Raw genomic sequence first — 20770 nt, 5'->3', positions numbered from 1 at the left:
ATCAAAATCTTGGTGAACAAATACTTATTTGTTGATTCCAAGTTGAAATTGTTTTAATGTATGTATGTAACATTTTTAAGGTTTCCTGCTCCATATTAATTTCCTTACTTTTTTTATTGTTGGTTGTTCAAAACATTACATAGTTCTTGATATATCATATTTCACACTTTGATTCAAATGGGTTATGAACTCCCATTTTTACCCCGTATACAGATTGAATTTCCTTACTTTTAATAACTGATGTGCTAACAGTTTCCATTTTACTTGCTAAGAGGGTTTCTATTGTGGCACTCAATAACTTTAAGTATCTGGGAAGATTAAAGAAAACAACAAGAAAATGTCATGTTTTCAGGATTGTCTCTTTTATCCTTGGTGTATTTGTTTTGAGTAAAGATTTAAAAGTCAAGATAGTACTTATTGAGGACTGACTTCTCTGAGGATAGGATTTTTTCTTACTCAAATTACCCATGGTATTCATCAAACCTTATAATTTTAAAGATCTGTTATTAGTGACACAACATAATGCTTAATCAAGTTTCTTATTAACATTAAAAATATGCTTTATACTCTTCAATATGTCTTGGAGATCTTAATGTAGTATGAATTTATTTCACCCAGTACCCAATCAGTGGTGATTTTTACTGTTGTCAATTGTTTATATTAATATGTTTATCTATCATATGATATATTTATATCAATATAAGCAATACTACTGTGCACTTCCTTGCTGGTAATTCCTTATGTACACCTGCAAGTATTCATCAGGATCGATACTGAAACAGGAAATGCTAGGCCATGAGTATGTACATGTGACATTTTTATTGATAGTGCCACATTTTTTTCCTAAATCTCTGCACCAGCTTATACTCTTATCATTTCCCACAAGTTCTCCAGTTTCCATATATGAACCATTTTGCCACTTTAACAAACCCTAGCATATGAAAAATTATCTCACTAATCAGCTTCTCATTTTTATATTGGCTTTAAAGTGCCAGATCTTTCTTGAACAGCTTCACCCTTTCCTTTCTGTTTCTATCTCATTTTATACTTATTCTGTTTTCTTTTTGTTGTGTAGAAATTCTTTGAAGTGATATTTCATCTGTCTAGGTTGGCAATATTTTTCACTATTTTTTTATCATACAGAAACCCTTTTGTTATTTTTTTTTTATCTTGTGCTTGATTCAAATATATGATTCTTTATCCATTAAAGCTTGATGAATTTTAAGAATTCCTTCCCTGCTTTAAATATCAGAGATGTACTTATCTATTATTTCTATTAATATTTTATATTTTATTGTATTTACATTTAGATGTTTACATCTGCATAAAACTTATGTTTTTAGTTAGGATGAGTATGAACAAATTTTTATTTATTTTTTAAAATTTTTGCTAAATGGATAGATGGCTATTTTGACATAATAAATTCCTTCTGGGCTTTCATTTAGATCACATTGAACTTATAGATTTATGTGATGATAAATTTTGAAATCTCCATGATAATGAATCTTCTCATTGATAAGAAAAGTAATTTTACCATTTATGCAGATGTTATTTAATGATATTCATCTAAATTACACATTATTTTGCTTGCTTAAAGATCTAAGGTTTTGATGATTTCTTGTTAAATTCATTTCTAAATTTTAGTGGCTTGTATAGGAATATCTTTCCCACTCTTCCTCTTTCTCTCTTGTCTTCCTCTATACACACACCCCTTTCTTAGTTTTAAACTGTTAGAGATGGTGTATAGCTATATCAGTAGCCTATGTTCCCTGTTGATTTCATATTCTACCACAGTGCTGAACTCTCATATTAGTTCTAATATCTTATGCTTTGATTTTCTTGAAAGTCTAAGTTGATGGGTTTTATATTTAGTGACCTGCTGTTTATTAAGTTGTTTTACTATTAATTTGTGTGTGTGTGTGTGGGTGTGTTCTATTTCATTAGTTAACATTGCTTCTAAAAAGCAGTATAAAAATGATTGACAGAAAGCAGCCTAGAACTTTTCCTGATTTTAGTACTGATAAGTCTAATGTTTTGCCCTTAAATTTCTAATTGATATCTATTATCAGGATAAGGTAACATCCTTTTTTAAACTGATTTGATAAGGTTTTTGTTATATTCTTTAAAACTCATGATTATACTTTAAATTTTATAAAAATTTGTTCTGATATATAAAGATAGGATTATATTTTTATCTTTAATCTGTTAATGTAGAGAATTTTATGGTTAGATTTTCTGATGTTGAAGCTAGTTTATATTGTTGGGATAAATGTTATTTGGACATGGCGCATGATTTTACTTTATTATGAGATTTGATGTTCTAAGATTTTACTTAAAATTTAGAATTCATATTCATAAGAGATATTAATTTTATGTGTATCAATTTTGCCCATAAAATTTTATCTAATTCATATGGTCTTATTCTATAAGTTAGTTCTCATTCTAATTTTTAAAAGTATTCTGAAATAATTTGTTAAAGATGGCAGTTATCTATTTCAAAATGTATGGTATTTTTATCTTAAAACCCAGTTGAATACAGAGAGAGGCTTACTGTCTAATTTTAACCTATTTTATTATTCCTTTCTTGTTTTCATCATTTCAATAAATTTCTTTTTTCTCCCCATTTTGTCTAGGTTCCAAGTTTACTGGTATAATATTTTATTTTATTATCATTTTTTTAAAACTTCTAGTCTCTGTGTCTTTATTCCCTTTTTCATGTTTAATATTACTTACTAGGATAATTTCTATATATTCTTTATGGAAAGAATGGACCAAAGAAATTGCAAATCCTTTCACAAAATGGCAGGAAACCAAGAGGCCAGGACAGCAGAATGGTGAGATTTTATCACCATGGGTATCAAGATAAGAGTCTCTCCTGAGACAAGAGAAGATGCTGTCATCAGAAGAAAGAACACAGTCAGAGTGCATTGGTGAGTGGGTAGTTAGAATGAGGAGATGTCAAGAACAGACATTCTAATGGCTACAAAGTTTTGGGGCACTGGTGCAAAGGGCAAGCCCAAACACAGTGATGTTAATTGAGGAATCCTGTTCAAACACTTAAAATATGCCTTAGCACTTATGGCTTTTGGGTATGGGCTGGTTGAAATCTGATTAGTTGAGGGCAAGGAAAATGTTGGCTAGAAGCCAGTTTTAATGGCTCAAATGCAAGCAAACACCATGAAATCCATAGCTATATATAATGAAAATATATTTAAGTCAATGCTGCTCCAAGTGGCTGTTCTAGGAGATAAAATCTCCTTGAACTAAATCTACTAGAGGAAAGTCAAACATCAAACAAATGGCTGGATGAAGCACTTTTAAACTTTTCATAAACAGCTAAATGTCTCTGAAGCTTAAGTTGAGAAGAAAAATATAAGAACATGAAAAAAAGACAACATTATTTGGAACACTCAAGGCTATCCCTTAACAATCAATAAATCCAGAAATCTCAATGGCTTAAAACAAAAAAAAGTTTGATTCTCACTCATATCAAATCTGATGCGGAAGATGATTCTGTGGCTCATCTCTCCTCCGTCTGGTGAGTAAGGGATCCGGGTTGCCTTTATTTCTTGAAATGAACACAGTATATGGCTTCCATGACTGTGAGTCAGGGGCAGAGTAGATTGTATGCTCAGATATAATACTTCTAAGGATTAGATCTGGGAATGGGTTACAATTCTTATGATTCTCACCCTATTGGTGAGAACCAGTCACGTGGTCCATATCTAAGTAGGAGGCAGGCTAGGAAATACAGTCATCCTACATGGACAGGAAGAAGAAGAGTAAATGGAATTTAGTAAACATGTAGGGCTGTCTTTGGCACAGAGAACTAAATTACATCACATAATAGGAAAAGCCAATAAGAACAGGTTTTCAAATGACTGCAGTAAGAAATTAATAATAGTTTTTTCATGTCCCTAGTGAAAGTTTGTTACACTAAAACCTCAAAAAAAAATGAAGCCTTGACCACCTGGAAAGTTCCACTCCATTAACACTTAAGACTCCAGATACCATGGGAACAATTAAGGCAGAGAAAGCTCTCTCTCCAATGGACTTTTGTCCAATCATTTGGAAACACTTGGGTCCCTTAAGAGACAGCAAATATAAAAATCTATTTATGACATTCTAACTCCTGGGCACATTCTACGGCCTCTCCAGGGTCAGGAAAAATAAGTGGCCTGTCTAAAGTCATCAGCCAGGTCACTGTGTCAGAAACAGGATGAGAGTCAGTGTGTGGCTGCTAGTGCTTTTCCTATTCACACATGAGGTCAAGAGATCTTCCCATTAGACAATGGGTCCCTTGCAGGTATGCTTTGGATTGAGGTTAGGGGTGGCTAAAGCAGGTCAAGCAATTTGACTAAATCTCCTAACCCAGAATTCTTCTTTAAGCCAAATCAACAAAACAGATGTGGTTCACCCATTAGCCTTTATTTGTTGTAATTACCCACTAATGTGCCTTTTAGGGATTTAGAGACACATTAGCCTTGAGTCTTGCAAGAAAACCAACAAGCTGGCCAAGCTGCTGCACTCTCATGATACCAAAGATTCAAATTTCCAGCCTGCATGTTTTTTCAAAGACAAACTAGTTAGAATTCAATTGAGGAGAAACCTGATAGTGGATTTATACCCTATGAATTTAGAGAATTATCCTTGATTTCTCAAATCCAATCTGCTTTAATCCTAAGGCTTTTGGGAAGCAGTTTTATGTTGTAGAAAGAAAAGAACAAGTTGTAGAGATGCACCTATATTGATTTTACTCCTGTCCCTGTGACTTACTAGCCAGGGACCCTTCAGAAATCTCTGATCCTCTCCTGCCTTCTGTTTCCTCATCTATTCAATGGGCTGATGAGGAACTGACTCCATCAAACATTGATATTGACCATTAAGTGAGATCACAATATAAAATACCTGACACTTAATAAATGCTCAGAAACTTTGTTTCCCTTCCCCTACTCCCTCTCCTACATCTGACAAATGTGCCCAACAGGATTATTGTTGCTAATCTTCTTCCACCAACCAGTAAACGAATTCTGTAGAACACCAGACATTTGAATAAGAAGTGAAAATGTCATCATTACTAGCTTCAGCTCTCAAAGGTGAATCTTGCTTAAACTAGTTGGTTCATATTAACAAATGTTCATGCATAGAAAATTTGTGCTTCTATTTATTTCAGGGCATCTACCTTAAACAAAAAAAAATAAAATGTTGAAATATTAGAATATTAATAATCATATTCCATCTTTTAGGCTTTCTTGCTTAAACTAATATACCAGAGATTCCTCAAATGTAGATACCTAACTGTAAATAAATTTGTTGAGGAAATGACTGTCCTTAGTTTCTTGAAAGCCACTGGATGTATATGACCATTGTTGCTTATCTTCTTCCACCATCCAGGAAACGAATTCTATAGAACACCAAACATTCGAATAAGTTAAACAAAGTTTCTGAGCATTTATTATGTGCCAGGTATTTTATATTGTGATCTCACTTAATGGTTAATGATGTGGCAAAAGGGGAATCCTATAGGCAGCTGTGACCAATAGAGCTTGTATATATCAGGCACCAATAAATCTAATCACTTATATGAAACTTTAAATTTAAGAATGGAGTTTTCTAGTTAATTTCATTAATGCTTAACTGTGGATAAACTAGAAAAAAAGCCTTATTTTTTTTTACTTTTGTTGCTAAAAAATCTCCCTAAAATGTGTGTAAGAAGGGTTTATAAACAGCCTTCTAGTGTGACTTTCCAGAGAATATTTTTCTCTAAGAGAAAAAAGGTAGCACACTAGAGTATTGACATCTAGCCCAGAAGACATCAGTCTAGATATGTGTCTTAGATCCATCACTTTGGCTTTAAGAACCTCAATTTCCACTGAGATATATTCAATTATGTATAATTTGATATTCAGGCATCAAATTTCAAAAAACTATAGCAAAACAAGGGTATTTCTTGAACTGATAGCTTGTGAGGTTCTGCATGTCCAACAAGCAATTATGATTTATATTGTCATTCTTATTCCCTGTGACATTTTCCCATTGGTGAGGTTATAAAAGATCCATGTAAAAATTAGACACAGGTCTGTTTGCTGCAGGATAATTCATGTTAGTTGACAATCGAAATCAAGCCATTAAATGTCCTGTATATTTGGAATACACAGGCCTGGATTTATCTATGTTTCTCCCTTCCCACAACTCTTTTTCATGTAAAATGTAATATAATTGTATTATATAAGCCTTCTATTGGCAGAAGAAATGATTGCATACATGGAAACCCCCAACGAATCCACAAAAAGATTTCTAGAACAAATAAGCCAGTTAATTAAGGTCACAGGACACAATATCAACACACACACACACACACACACACACACACACACACAAATTCATTTCTATATACTAATAACAAACAAGCTCAAAATAAAATAAAAATGCAGTATTACTTGCAATTACTCTGAAGAACATGTAATTCTTAGATATGTCTAACAAAACATGTAAAGGATCTATAGGCTAAAACTACAAAGTACTGATTTAAATAAAACATAAAAGAACTAAGTAATTGCAACTACATACTTTGCTCATGGACTTAGAATACTCAACATAATAAAATTTTCAAAGTTCCACAAACTGATCTATAGGTATAATGCAATTCTTGTCAAAATGTGAGGCGGGAAAAAAGGTATACATATACAAGCTTATTCTAAAATTCGATGAAAAGGAAAAGATCCTAGAATACTCAAAATAGTTTTGAAAACAAAGAATAAAGGAAGAGGGATCAATTTTTTGATTTTTTTAAAATTTTTTAAAATTTTATATTCTCATTAGATTTCATGAATATTCTTTTTTTAAATTTTTTATTTGTTTTAATTAGTTATATAGATTACTCTTTAGCTACAGTAATCAAGCTGTATGCTATGGGTAGAGCATAGTCACATAGATCAGCAGAACAAAATAGCCCAAATATAAGCTTGTTTAATTTCTGACAAAGGAGCCAAAGCAATTCAGAAGAATGGTAGTTTTTCTCAAAAGTACTATTGAAAAATTAGACATCAATTGAGAAGAATATGAACCTCAACCAAAATCTCACTTCTTATTTTTAGAAAACTCAAAATACACAGTGAACTTAAATGTAAAATATAAATATGTAAAACTTTTTAAAAATTGGAGAAAATCTTTAGAGCTTAAAGACTATACATAGAGTTCTTAGACTTGACATGGTATTTGTGATCCATAAAAAGAAATATTTACAAATTATCCTCCTCAAAACCTTAAAACTTGCACCCCGTAAAAGACCTTTTTCAGAAAAAGAAAAGACAAATTATAGACTCAGAGAAAATATTTGTGACTCATATAACCAACAGATGATTCATATCTAAATATATTAAGAATTCTGAAAACTAAACATTTTAAAATATCCAGTCAGAAAAAGAACAAAAATCGTACACAGATTTTTCACTGAGGATTTATAGAGAGTATATAGGCCCTTGAAAAGATATTCAGCATCATTAGCTAGTAGGAAAATGCAAATTAAAATCACAAGAGAATATTACTATATACCTATTAGAATGGATAAAATAAAAAACAGTTACAGGAGGCTGGGGTTGTGGCTCAGTGGCAGAGTGCTTGCCTCGAACATATGAGGCACTGGGTTTGATCCTCAGCACCACGTAAAAATAAATAAAATAAAGGTATTGTGTCCATCTACAACTAAAAAAAAAAAAAAACAGTTACAACACCAAATGCTGTCAAGGAGATAAAGAAATCAGATCACTGTTAACATTGCTGGTAAGATATGTGGGCACAATCACTCTGAAAAACAATTAACTGTTTCTTTCAAAACTACAAATGAATTTATCATACAAGCTGGCAATACTACTCTTGGGTAATTTATTCCATGAAATAAAACTCATTTTCATGCAGAAATTTGTAAATGAAGATTTATTGTAGCTTTACTCATAAGAGTCCAAACTGGTAACTTATCTCAGTGTCCTTCAATGAATGAATTGAACAAACTGTGATATCTTACTACTATGGAATGCTACTCAGCAATGAAAAGAATATACTATTGATAGATGCAATGAATTGGATGAATTTTAAGGAAATTACATCAAGCAAATTTCATACCACATATTCCATTCATATATTAGTGAAATAATGTAATTATGAAGATGGATAACAAATTAATGTTTGCCAGCAAATGGGGACTGGTGGATTGAGGAGGCAGTAAATATGTCTATGAACAGAGAGCATCGGAAGTCTTGTGGCAATGTCACAGTTTATAATTCCTGTTTGTCAGCCACCCAGACACAAGTAGTTACACAAAGTCACATATGTGATAAAATTGCGTAGAACTACACACATACACACACACAGTCTGTGTATGTATATGGCTGAAATTATACCAATGTCAATTTTCTGATTTTGATATTCTTCTATAATGGTGCAAAATATTTTTAGAAGAGATTGGAGGAAAGACCACCAGAACTCTTTGTACATTTCTTTGCAACTTCCCATGAGTCTATAATTACCACAAAATAAAAAGTTAAAAATAGTAGCAAGTACTATTTAATATATTCTTCTGAAAAAGTACATATTCTTTTGCACATATATTCACTATTTTTCTCCAAGAAGAACAGCTATATCTAGAACAAAAATAAGAAATAATACCACAATGAAAAGGAAGACATCTTTATTTGGTTAATAATAACCTTTACACTTACCACTTGGTTGATAATAATTTATCAGGGCCCTGAATAATAATAATTTTGAAAAAGATAAACATTAAAAGAAAAAGTCTTCAAGATATTGCACTGGTCCCTTTTCACCAGCTGCATTTTAAAGATGGAACAAATTGCTATTAAGGATGGTACAATTTGTATTTGAAGAAGCAAGGGCCATAGGTTGTAGTTCAGTAGTAGAATGGTTGTTTTGCATGCAGAAGGCACTGAGTTCAGTCCCTAAAACCTGTTCCCCTCAATTTTATTTTAATTTTTAAAAGATAAATATAAAATAAAAAAAGAAGTATGGGCCAGGGCTGGGGATGTAACTCAGTGGTAGAATGCTTGCCTAATATACACAAGGCCCTGGGTTTGATCCGCAGCACTGCAAAAAAAGAAGCATGAACCAGTGTCTTCAGAGCAAACAGATGAACAAAAAGAGGTTCACTCATACATCTGAAATGAACTGCTCAAAAAGAGAACAGCCACAGGGCGCAGTGGCTCACGCCTATAATCCCAACAGCTCAGGAGGCTGAGACAGGAGGACTGCGAGTTCAGAGCCAGCCTCAGCAATGATGAGGTGCTAAGCAACTCAGTGAGACCCTGTCTCTAATAAAATACAAAATATGACTGGGGATGTTGCTCAGTGGTCAAGTGCCCCTGAGTTCAATCCCTATTACCAAAAAAAGAGAGAGAGAGAGAGAGAGAGAGAGAGAGAGAGAGAATAGCCAGCTCTCAGTGTCTATTTTACATACAACATCATACCTGGTTCTACTAGGGAGAAAGAACAGAAAATGTAGGAGGAGGAAAAAACACACAAGAAAATCTCCAGTGAGACTCAGAAAGTCCCAGAAATTCACGAATCAGGAAAGCACAGCATAACCATGAACTCAGCCACCCAGACGCAAGTCATAAGGGCTGATACCATCTTACTCCATGTAATATTTGTCTTCCAGTTGGAGACAGAAATAAATATAAACTACTCTAAAACCTGGATCATGTTACCATTTAATTGTTTGCATAGAATTAAATGGCTGGGGAAGAGGCCATCCCAGAACCCTGTGCCTTTGTACTCACTGTCTTAAATAAATTGTCCTGTTTGCCAATTTGCTTTTTCCACAAAGAGAGGCTCCGTCTTGTCTCTGAATTTTTTTTTCAAAAGCTTATTTCTGCATGTTAAAATTCATTTTCAAGACTCCATTTAGCTGAGACGAGAGTAAAACCATTTAATGACTAAAATTTTGAATCTAAGTAGATGAAATTTTTTATGTAGATCATTAGAAATACATGAGTGGCCGCTCTGGTTTCCTGTCTAGGGAAAGCTTATCGTTAAATATGCTTTTGAGCCGTTACCAAAACTGAAGCAACACTCAGTTCAAAAATCTTCTAGATTTTAATTTATATTTCCAAAAGTAACAGCTATTTCCTAGGAACAATGGAAAGACTTGTTAGAAGTTAAAAAAAAAAAGAATTCTTCATTTGAAATTTTTGAATATGGGAATATTCATGAAAAAAAAAAGAAAGGAAGAAATCTGCCAAGGGTTCAGCAAACAGTTGCATAACCCTCTTTTTATCTGGGGTGTTGACCCAGCCATTCATTCTATGTTTGCTATGGTGAGTTCAGCAAAGCTGGTTCCCAAGGCAACTGTAATCCGTGAACAGAGCTGGCTCCATTGGTGGTCAGTTACAACACGCTTTGTCCTGTCCAGCGTCCTGTCACTGAATGAACAGAGACACAGAAAACAAGCACCCTCAGTAAACATGACCTAATGAGGGTGGTGGCCTTCAACTGCCTGGGAGGTACCAGAAGAACCCTACAAGGAGCCAGGGCTGTCACACGGACAGGCAACACCTGCCAAAGAAGTCTCTGAAATATCCTTTTAATTGACATAAAACTATCCTATTCACCTTTGGGGGCCAAGGAATTGTCTTTTGATTTATTATCCTTTACTAAATACTGTGTAATTAGATGAATTCGGAACTCTGTAAGGGGGACAGTTTGTCGTGCCCAGTAGTTTCCCACTGGACTCTGGAGCCTGGCCTGCAAGAGGTAAGAGCAGTGAGCTCCCCTGCGGGACCCTCTGACTCCATCTGGGCAGGGCAGGCTGAGCTAAGCAGGGACCATGAACATATGCCTCTCCTGCAGCTCCAGCAAATCCTCATCCTTGGAACAACCTTCGCCATGTTCTGCAAACCACGCCTCAGGAGCAGTACAACATGGGGACCCTGGCACTCCAAGAACTTTCAGAAACACTTTCTGAAAGTTCAGAGCTCAGTGACAATTACGACTCTACCTAACTTATTTCTGCAGCTCCTTTTTAATTAATATTTATTACATGTATTATACATGCAATAAGACACTTTTGGCTTCCAGTGTCATTAATGTATAAATCCAGGTTGACAAGAGAGAGAGATATATGGGATGTCTAACTGAAATGCTTAGATTTCCATAACCACTTAATTAATTGATTTCTTTACATTTAGATTAATTAATTTCTTTAAGATGACTTTTGCCAAATATTCCTCTTCAGAGATTGTAGGAAAACATTAATTTTATAATGTGATTTAATAGCAGGAAAAAAAAATGTACGTCAGCATGAAAGCAGTTTTCTTTGTGATTCTATATTTCATTCTGCTTGACTAAACCAGTGTGGCCTACATACTGATGAATTGAGAGTAGTTCCCACTTGGTTTTTGGCCTCAGAATCATTGGGCCAACTTGGTAGGCATACAGAAGCCCAGAGAACATCACCAATATCCCTAGGAGAAGTATTCAGATTCTGTTGTTTTGATTTTTTTTATAAAATTTTTATGCTATCTCAAACAATTACATTGAAAATTCACTAGATGCTTAATCAATCTAAATAATTCCTGCCTTTTCAATTCACTAGGTACATATAGAGTTCTACATTTCCTCCTGTGAACTTTACTAATCTGAATGAGAGAGGAATTTAGTGTCTTAGAAGAGGAAGTACCTGGGCTTCTCAACAAACCTTTGTTCACTCATTTGTCTCTTTTCTGTGAGGGACAAGAGACTTGGCACTGATCAGTTTATTGGTAAACCCGCTGCTTAATTCAACTTTTTAACCACTGCACTGTGACCAAAAGACCTGATTAGAACAATTTTAGAGGAGAAAAAGGTTTTTGGGTCTCATGGTTTCAGAAGTCTCAGTCCACAGATGGCCGACTCTGTGCCCAAGGTGAGGCAGAATATCATGGTGGAAGAGTGTGGGAGAAGAAAGCAACTCAGAAAATGACCACCAGAAAGCTGAGAGAGAGAGAGAGAGAGGAGAGAAAGAAAAAAGAGAAAGAAAAGAGAGAGAGGAGAGAAAGAAAAAAGAGAAAGAAAAGAGAGAGGAGAGAGAGAGAAGAAAAGAGAAAGAGAGAACTCCCCTCACCACAGAAAAAAATATAAACCCCAGGCCAGTGCCATGGCATACCCCTATAATCCCAGTGGCTCAGGGGGCTGAGGCAGGAGGATAGATAGTTCAAAGCCAGCCTCAGCAAAAGCGAGGCACTAAGCAACTCAGTGAGACCCTGCCTCTAAATAAAATACAAAATAGGGATGGGAATGTGGCTCAGTTCAATCCCCGATACAAATATATATATACACGCACACACACACACACACACACACACACACACACATACATATATACCCCAAGATCATGCCCCCATTGACTCACAACCTATTTGCCTACCCTATCAGAGGATTAATGCACTGATAAATTTAAGGCTTTCATAACCCAATCATTTCACCTCTAAACTTTCTTACACTGTCTCACACATGAGCTTTTAGGGAACACCTAATATCTAAATCATAACACCCAATACATGCAACTTCCTCAGGCATAATATTAGGGCCCAATACAGATTCAAGGGGATGAAATGGAAAAAAAAAGATATAGCTAGTGAGGTTATATATTAAGGAGAAATAATAATAAATGCTATTATTGTCAAGTATTACTGTATGTCAGGAATTTTTTCATTAGTTTTGCAAATTACACTCATTTAACCCCCAATTACTCAGTGCTGGCCAAAAAAAAAAAAAAAAAAACTGGCAGATTCTATTATTGTGCCCATTTCACACATGCTGAAAAGGAGACATGAAAAGGTCCAGCCCTTCACTTAAGATCACACAGCTAGTAAATGACAGAGCTGGGAATAGAACCTGGGAGAACAATTCCAAAACCATCTCTCAGCAATTGCAAATACCTATCCCAGTGAATTGTCTGTCACAAAAAAATAAGCCCTTTATGACTTCAATAAGAATGTCCTCACTTAGCAATGCTCAGTCTTACGTTTATCACCAGAAGTTTATGAATTTATAACACAATCCTGATATAGAAAATTCCATCAGAATACTAATTTTTTCCCTGAAAAACACAGAGAGAAAACCAGTTCTTTCAGTTAATTGGAGACTTGGAGGACCATTTTAATGTGTATTCTGGGGAAAAAAAAAAATGGGTGAGCTGATAGCGTTGGAGAATAAGGTACTATTAGGTTGCCCTGACTCTGATACCTTAGTCTACATCTAATATTGTGTCTGGCTAAGTGAGAAAAGGTCCCAGACCTAGGTCTGGGTAAGAGTATGACTATTCAACTCTTTCAAGAGGTCTCTCTAGTTCCAACCCTAACATACACTGGCCACATCTACTCTTCTATCTATAAGTCAAAAACCGGGTCTATCTGAGTTGCTTAGCACCTCGTTTTTGCTGAGGCTGGCCTTGAACTTGAAATCCTCCGCCTCAGCCTCCCAAGCCACTGGGATTATAGGAATGCACCACCACCCCTGGCCTCAAAAATCATTTCTGAAACTTATAATATGCATGTGCACAACCATAGGAATGGCCCCTGTCAATCATGTGTGAGCGAGTTACCTATCACCATGCCTTCCCTTAATTATTTGAGAGTTTGTCACAGTCAGCTCTCCTTCCTATTAAGAGTAGTTCTGGCAGAAAGAAGGAGGTGGGGGGGGGGAGAGAAAGAGGGAAAGGAGGGAGGAAGGGAGAAAGAGAGAGAAGTAAACTGCACATTATATTTGTGGTCCTGCTGCAATTGCCACTGCAGTGGTCCTGGGAAAAGCCATGGGTGGGTCCCTCCAGTCTCACACAGAGTGGCACCACTTGTGGAGGAATGGCTGTCATCCTTGCCATCCTCAACCCTGTGGCCTGCCGGGGACTCCCACTCAGGATCTCTCTCTTGACCTCAGTGATTTTTCTAGAATTGCTGTTAATTACAGTACAAGCAAAACCGGAAAACTGTCAAGCTCATTCCCTCTGAGAGTGATGGCTCACCTGGGCTCTACTTTAGCCCACACAGCACCTTCACTGGAGCCTGAGGCCCACTCTAATTGGCTGTATAAATTTACATGTGATTTTAATCAAAAATACACGCACAATCCAAGTGCTTGCTGGGGCTTGCTTCACATAGCACCCAGAACAGTGCCGTGTGACACACGGGTGCTTCATAAGCACCATCTGATGATGATTTCCTCACAGTTTTCATGGTCAACTTCAACCATGAAAACCCTCCAGTTGTCCAGCTTCCTTCTGACCCCAGAGAGCAGAGTGGCCTGAAGGTCACATTGGAGCATTCTGTGTGCCCACTGTTCCTTGATCCTACCTTTAAGGGTTCTCCGTATATTTGCAGGCTCAGATTTGACTTCCTTGGGAGATGATTTTAAAATCAGAAACATTTAAGCAGGGCTTGGAATCATTCTGCAAATCGTCCCACACACTTGTCCCTAACCCATTTTAACCCTTGCCGTGGGGTCCTCATGGCTCACTTGGAGCCACCAATGCTTGGTGCTTTGGCTGGCCCGTATTCTTCATGATGGCATTGATGCAATCTTGTGCTGAGGAAGAACTCCCGGGGAGATGAATGCCATTACAAATCTTGCCCTCCACATGAAAAGCCAGTGATTGTTTATTAAATTGCTCTTCAAAGAGAAAACACTGGCAGGCAAGTGTCATTAAAATGGAAGCAAAGGGAACTGCTGTAACCTTCAACACACACTTTTCTCCATTAACCTCAGACCAATGCAACTGAAAGGGCCAGTAGGAACTTCTGGCCCTGAGCCCCATCAATTACCTTAATCTCAGCTCAGGGAGGGGCAATACCAACCATTCAATTTAAGTACTTCCAAACATCCAAACATTGCCATGAGACCAAAAAAAAAAAAAAAAAAAAAAAAAAAAAAAAGCCCTTAACCCTAACTCCACTGTCTCAACTCCAGTTCAGGACAAATTGCATTATACATGAGTAACATTAAAACATGAAAGACATACCCTCCAGTGAAAACCTTGCACAACTTTCCCTGAGTAAGCAGAACTAATCACAGGGAACAATTACCAGCCCTAGTCTGAATATTTATGACTAACAGAAAGCCCATTTAAAATACTCAGTGGCTCGTGATTGTAAAAGAATTATGGGGAAAATGAAAGGTATTCTAAGTTTATGATGGAAAGGAAAAAAAAAATACAGCATCTTCATTCCTCTGCATTGGGCGCTCTTCACAACCTTTTTCATTCCTCTGCCCTCCAGAAAGAATCCCAGTTACTTTCATTGCCATCTTCGCTAAGGGGTCTGCTGGGGAACAGTGGGAAGGTCAGACGTACTGAGGCCTCTGTTCCCATTATTTCCCTTTTCCATTCCAGGTGCTTTCATGTTCCTCCCACCTACTCGCTCTCCAGCAGCTGTACATTGCATATTGAAATTAAAGTAACACCAGGCCATGAGTCATGGTCATGGCCACAAACCCATGTGTCATTCTAGACAGTGTAGTGCTAATCTGTAAAATGGAGACTTTGGACTGGAGAGCTCTAGATTTCCTTCTGCTTCTGACTGTCAGTGTATGAATTCTGTGATCCAAGCAATTCACTCATATGGACACATTCATTTGTTCATTCATTGAACAAGAACATACTGAATGGTGAATATAAACCAGGCACTGTCCAGGTCCCAGAGTTAAAACAGTGAACAGGGGAGATGTCCTTCTAACCTCAGGAACCTTACACTCCAGTGGGGAAACCTACACAACCACCAGGTAAATAATTGAAAATAGCATGATTTTAGGTCATAAATTCTATAAAAATAGCAGAGGTCTGCCCAGGATGAGGCTATGGCTGTTTAAAGTAGCATAGTTCAGGGATCTGAATGAAGTAAGGGAGTAAGCAACTTCTAGACTATTACTCAAAGGGAGTAATCAAAGAACCTTCAAGTTATATTCAATATTTCAGAAAGCTCAACAGAAACGGTGCATTCAAGCCTACTTAATTAAAATGATTCTTATATTTTGGCTGGGAATACAGACATTTGATATGTTATTAATGATCATCTCGTTCCTCTACTCAGCCAAATTAGTGATCCTGATCAACTTAATCTGATTGAACTACAGAAAAATGAGTTTTACTTAACAAGTTGTTGGATAGTTGGGAGTCACAATTATTGGAGATCACTGTCCATAAGACTAGATTGCTTCCATCTCCAGAATGCATCTGGTAAGTACTCCTACTATGCAAAAGAAAAATAACAGTTTTGACATGAAAATTACTAATTTTCAACCATGACTCCATGGCCTATGATTTCCCTCTCTCTCCCTCCACACCTCTTTCCCCAGAAAGATTATTTTCTTATGATTTATTATGTTAAAAGACTGTGCCAGAACACAGAAAATATAGTTGGTGAAATTTTAGTCTTGAGAGTCATGCCTTTGAGAACAATGTAAGAAAAGAAGCTGAAATTGTCAGCTTACATAAAATTTTGAAGAAACATTGGATTTCACTTACGTGTTCTCTTCATGTTTCCCTGTCTTTTCAGGTAACCAAACATTCACACAATAACTTTCCTTGAAAAATGTCATATATCTTTTCTAGATGCCAAGAAAGCAAAATGAATGCAAGCCCAGTTCTGATCCCAAGGTTCTTATGGTATAGTGGCCCAAAGAGTATACTAAATAATATAGATGAAATATGTACTTGAAATGCAGTTGGGTCTTTAACATTCTATCAGTCCAATTGTATGAAAAGTTACCAAAGTTTATTTTTCATTCATGCCACCTGTCCATTGAGTGTTAAGATAATAGGAGGGTGGGGAGTGTTGGGAGGTGGGGTTCTGATCTTTCTAATATTTGGGTATCCAGGTTGATAAAGGTATCATCATCATGAATGTGACTGGTTACCATGCCAAAAAGAAAAGAAAGCTGTGGCAGATCTCAAACAGGAGGCTAAACTTTCCAGCACAGAAGAGACACATGCTTTCTATTCTAACTCATTAGCCAGACTGATCTCAGGACCCTACTTACCAAAAAGGTGCTGGGAAGTAGAATCCTACCATGTGCCCAGAAGAGGAGACAACTGGAAATATTTCATAAACAACAAAAATAATTTTGATAGATATAAAAGGACCAAAAAAATCTTGTCTCTGACCTCAAAAAACTTTCCTGCTGGAACAAAATTTGCTTCATCCATAAAGAAACTAAAAGTCCTATCTTCTCCTTAAAAGACAAGTTTAAAAAAGCCTTGGGGAAGTATAATTATTTAGTTATTTACATCATCATGTTGAAACTTCCTGTTTAATTGGAAAGTATAGCCCTCTCTTTGCCATCCACTTCTTTGTGGAGCATTTCCAAAGTAGAGAGAAGGAAGAGTAGGAAGGAGAATAGATGTTCCTATCCTCTAGAAGAACAGAATCCAACAAGTATGAAAATCAGATTGTCCAAATCCATTGACCCTCTGTAAATAAGCAGTTGTAATAATTCAGTCTCCAGTATCTCCCATTAATCTCATCCCAAGAGAGAGGGAAAGCCACCGTCACCACCTTTTCCCATTACCAGCTGTGCAGTTTCCCAGGTTCAAGAGCAGCATTGGAAGAATCAAGATGTCAGCCTTTCAGAAGTCTCAGAAGAGAACTGACATTTACACCAAAGCAATTAGTCAGCAATTTGGGCATTTGTGATAATCTTACAGAGCCAACAACCAAGCTAGAATGCTTTTCTAATAAACAAGAATCTGGTTCAACTAGAAATTGCTCCTCTCAAAACAATCACTCCACAACAGCAATTTTGTATATGTAAACAAACACTGGACTAGTTTTTGATGGCCTCTATCTGGGTTAGATAGTATCAATTTGATTAGATAAGTGGTTAACCAGGGGATGGTCATCCAACAATTATGGGGGCCCAGAGAAGGGAGTCTGTTATATACCAAGTTGTGCTAAGCAACAGCTGACTTGATTTCCCAGTTTAACCAGAGTTAGTCCTGCAGAATCTTTTGTTTAGGATTCAATGTGAAAAGAGAGAAAAGTTTGTTTGGGGAATTTGTTAGTCAGTTTTCTATTACTGTGACAAATACTTGATACAATCAACTTATAAAGAAAAAAATGTTTACTTTGGTTTGCAGTTTTGGAGGTTCCAAACTATGATCTGAAGAACCCATTGCTTTTTGGCTTATGTTGAGGTTGCTGGATTGCAAATGACAGGCAGCAAATGGCACAGCAAAACTTCTCATCTCATGGCTGGGAGATAAAATAGAACAAGGAAGGGGCTAGGGTCTCATGATCCCCAATGACCCAACATCCTCCTACAAGGCCCCATCTCTCGAATGTTTCACTGCCTCCCAGTAGCTCTACCCTTCAACACGTAGCCTTTGGGGATATTTATCCAAACCATAGCAAGGTTGACAGTATTTTGCTTTGTAAGTAACCTCAACATAAACTCTTTCTACATGTAATCTCCAAACCACCATAATTATGACTAACAAACACAATAGCAATTTTATAATAACCAATGGAAAACATGTCTTTTTATGCCATATATTTTAGACTAGTGAACCTTATCATCATGTCTGGGTTTCTTCAAAAACTGATCTCTTTACTAACTTTTTCTTCTCACTTCAACACACCAAAGACTTGAAACACTTCTCACAAATGACTTCCTAAATTACCAAATGCAACAGCTCTCTTTCCCACTTGACAATCTGCATCATTGTGTGTCAGGAGATTATCCCACAGCTAAACAAATAGGCTCCAGGAGCAGTGAGACCCTGAATCCTGGGTGGACTCTCTGACGGCTAGTCTCCTTCATTAGAAAATGGGAATAATATGATGGCCTATGTGGTGGGTTTCATGTGAAAATTATGTTAGCATTCCATCATTGTGATAAAAGACCTGAGATAAACAACTGATAAAGAGGAAAGTTATATTTGGCTCACAGTGTCAGAAGGTTTCAGACCCTGGTCACTTGGCCATGTCATGGCACAGTACTTCGTGGTAGGATCATGTGGCAGAAGAGGGCTGTTCACCTCATGGCATCTGGGAAGCAGAAAGACAGAGAGGAAGGGGCCAAGGTCCCTGTATCCTCCTCAAGGGCACCCACCCCCATGACCTAACTCCCTCCTCCTAGACCTTACTACCTAAGGGCCAGCACCTCCCAAGAGTGCCAAGCTGAGGACCAAACCTTTAACACATGATCCTTTGGTGGACATCCCAGATCCGAATTATAGAAATGCTTAAATAGAATATTATATATAAATAGTCCAAAGCTGCCTGGGGCACAGAGCCAGCTCTCAAAGTTTGGTCACTGAAATTAGTGATGATCATGAAAATACTTCATTCACACTCTCTTCTCACTTCCTTTAGTTTCTGTGGTACATAATTTCTGGGTTTTAACTTTAAAACCTTCATTGTATTCTCACTAAATATACCAAATGTTCAAATCTCCTCCTGTGAAACCCCTGGTTATGCAATATTTCAAAAGCCGATCATTTCTCACCTGGACTATTGCAACAGTCTTTACGTCTTAGAGAAATCTTGGCTCACTCCAATCCTTTCTCTACACACATCAACAATTCAGAAGAAAAACAATGTATATATAAACTCAGAGCAATGCACTGTCCTAATCCAAAGCTTTTAAAAGCTTCCTGGAACAAAATTCAAAGATTCAGAGAGCATGACAATCATGCTCCTTCCTAACACATCCTTTAAGAAACTCCTTCTGACATTATCTCCTAAATGTTACATACATGTTACGTAGGTATCCTCCCTGTATTTGATTCAAATTTTCCTGTATTTAGCAAAATTATCTTCGTACTTTGTATCTTTGGTTGTAGAAAGGTATTAATTTCTTTTAAGATGGAGTTATTCTATTTTAGGTTGTATTGGGAAGTTTTTAGCTACAAATAATAGAAATGCAATGTATCTTTCTACTTCTTGGTTGCTACAAGGTGAGCAGCTTTGCTCCACCATGTGCCCTTGCCTTAATGTCCTGCTTTGCCACAGGCCCAAAAGCAATGGAGCCAACTAACAATGAGTCAAAGTAAGCTAATTTTCTGGCAATTTTTGTCATAGTGATGGAGAGCTGACTGACACCAGTGGCTTCAATATTGGTTAATACAGTGAGTCTACTATGTCATCAGGAACCTGAGTTCTTTGCATGTTTCTGTTCCACATCTTGCTTATAAACACATGATTCTGCTTCTTCCAAGCATCAGAACAAAGAGCTTTGCTCTGGCATTTTAAGAGTAGTATTTACAACTAATGTTTTACTCACACTCTGTAAGAGCTGGTCTCTACCATCAACTGTCATCAGCTAGAGTCAAATTGCCAACAAGAATTGATAATGTGTATATATTTCAGAAGTATGTGTAATTTCTTTTTTTGTACAATGTCTTAATTTTTCATTTCAATTCAGAACACAAACTGAGAATGTTTTCCCATAATCATGGTGGGATCATGTGGCAGAAGAGGCTGTTCACCTCATGGCATCTTAGTTTATCAATGAATTATAATTATACACATTCACACAGGTGTGTGATTATAATTCATTGATAAACTTAAGGCCAAGAAGGTTTAGAAATCTTTCAAAACACATGCAGCTTTCAAAACACTGAAGGATATCAGAAAACATTACAAGGACCTCCTGATATGGTGTTCTATCCCCAAGGACACTTAAACCAAAAAAATTACTTTCATTCAAATTAGCAGAGATCATAGCAGAATCTCCTCAAGACTTTCTAAGTAACACACGACAGTGTTCTTTCAAAAAGAGGAAATTGCTG

This window comes from Spermophilus citellus (genome assembly GCF_964194105.1).
Source record: "Spermophilus citellus genome assembly, chromosome: 6".
NCBI classification, from domain to species: Eukaryota; Metazoa; Chordata; class Mammalia; order Rodentia; family Sciuridae; genus Spermophilus; species Spermophilus citellus.
The sequence above is the reverse complement of the archived record's forward strand: the minus strand, read 5'-3'. Positions refer to the sequence as shown.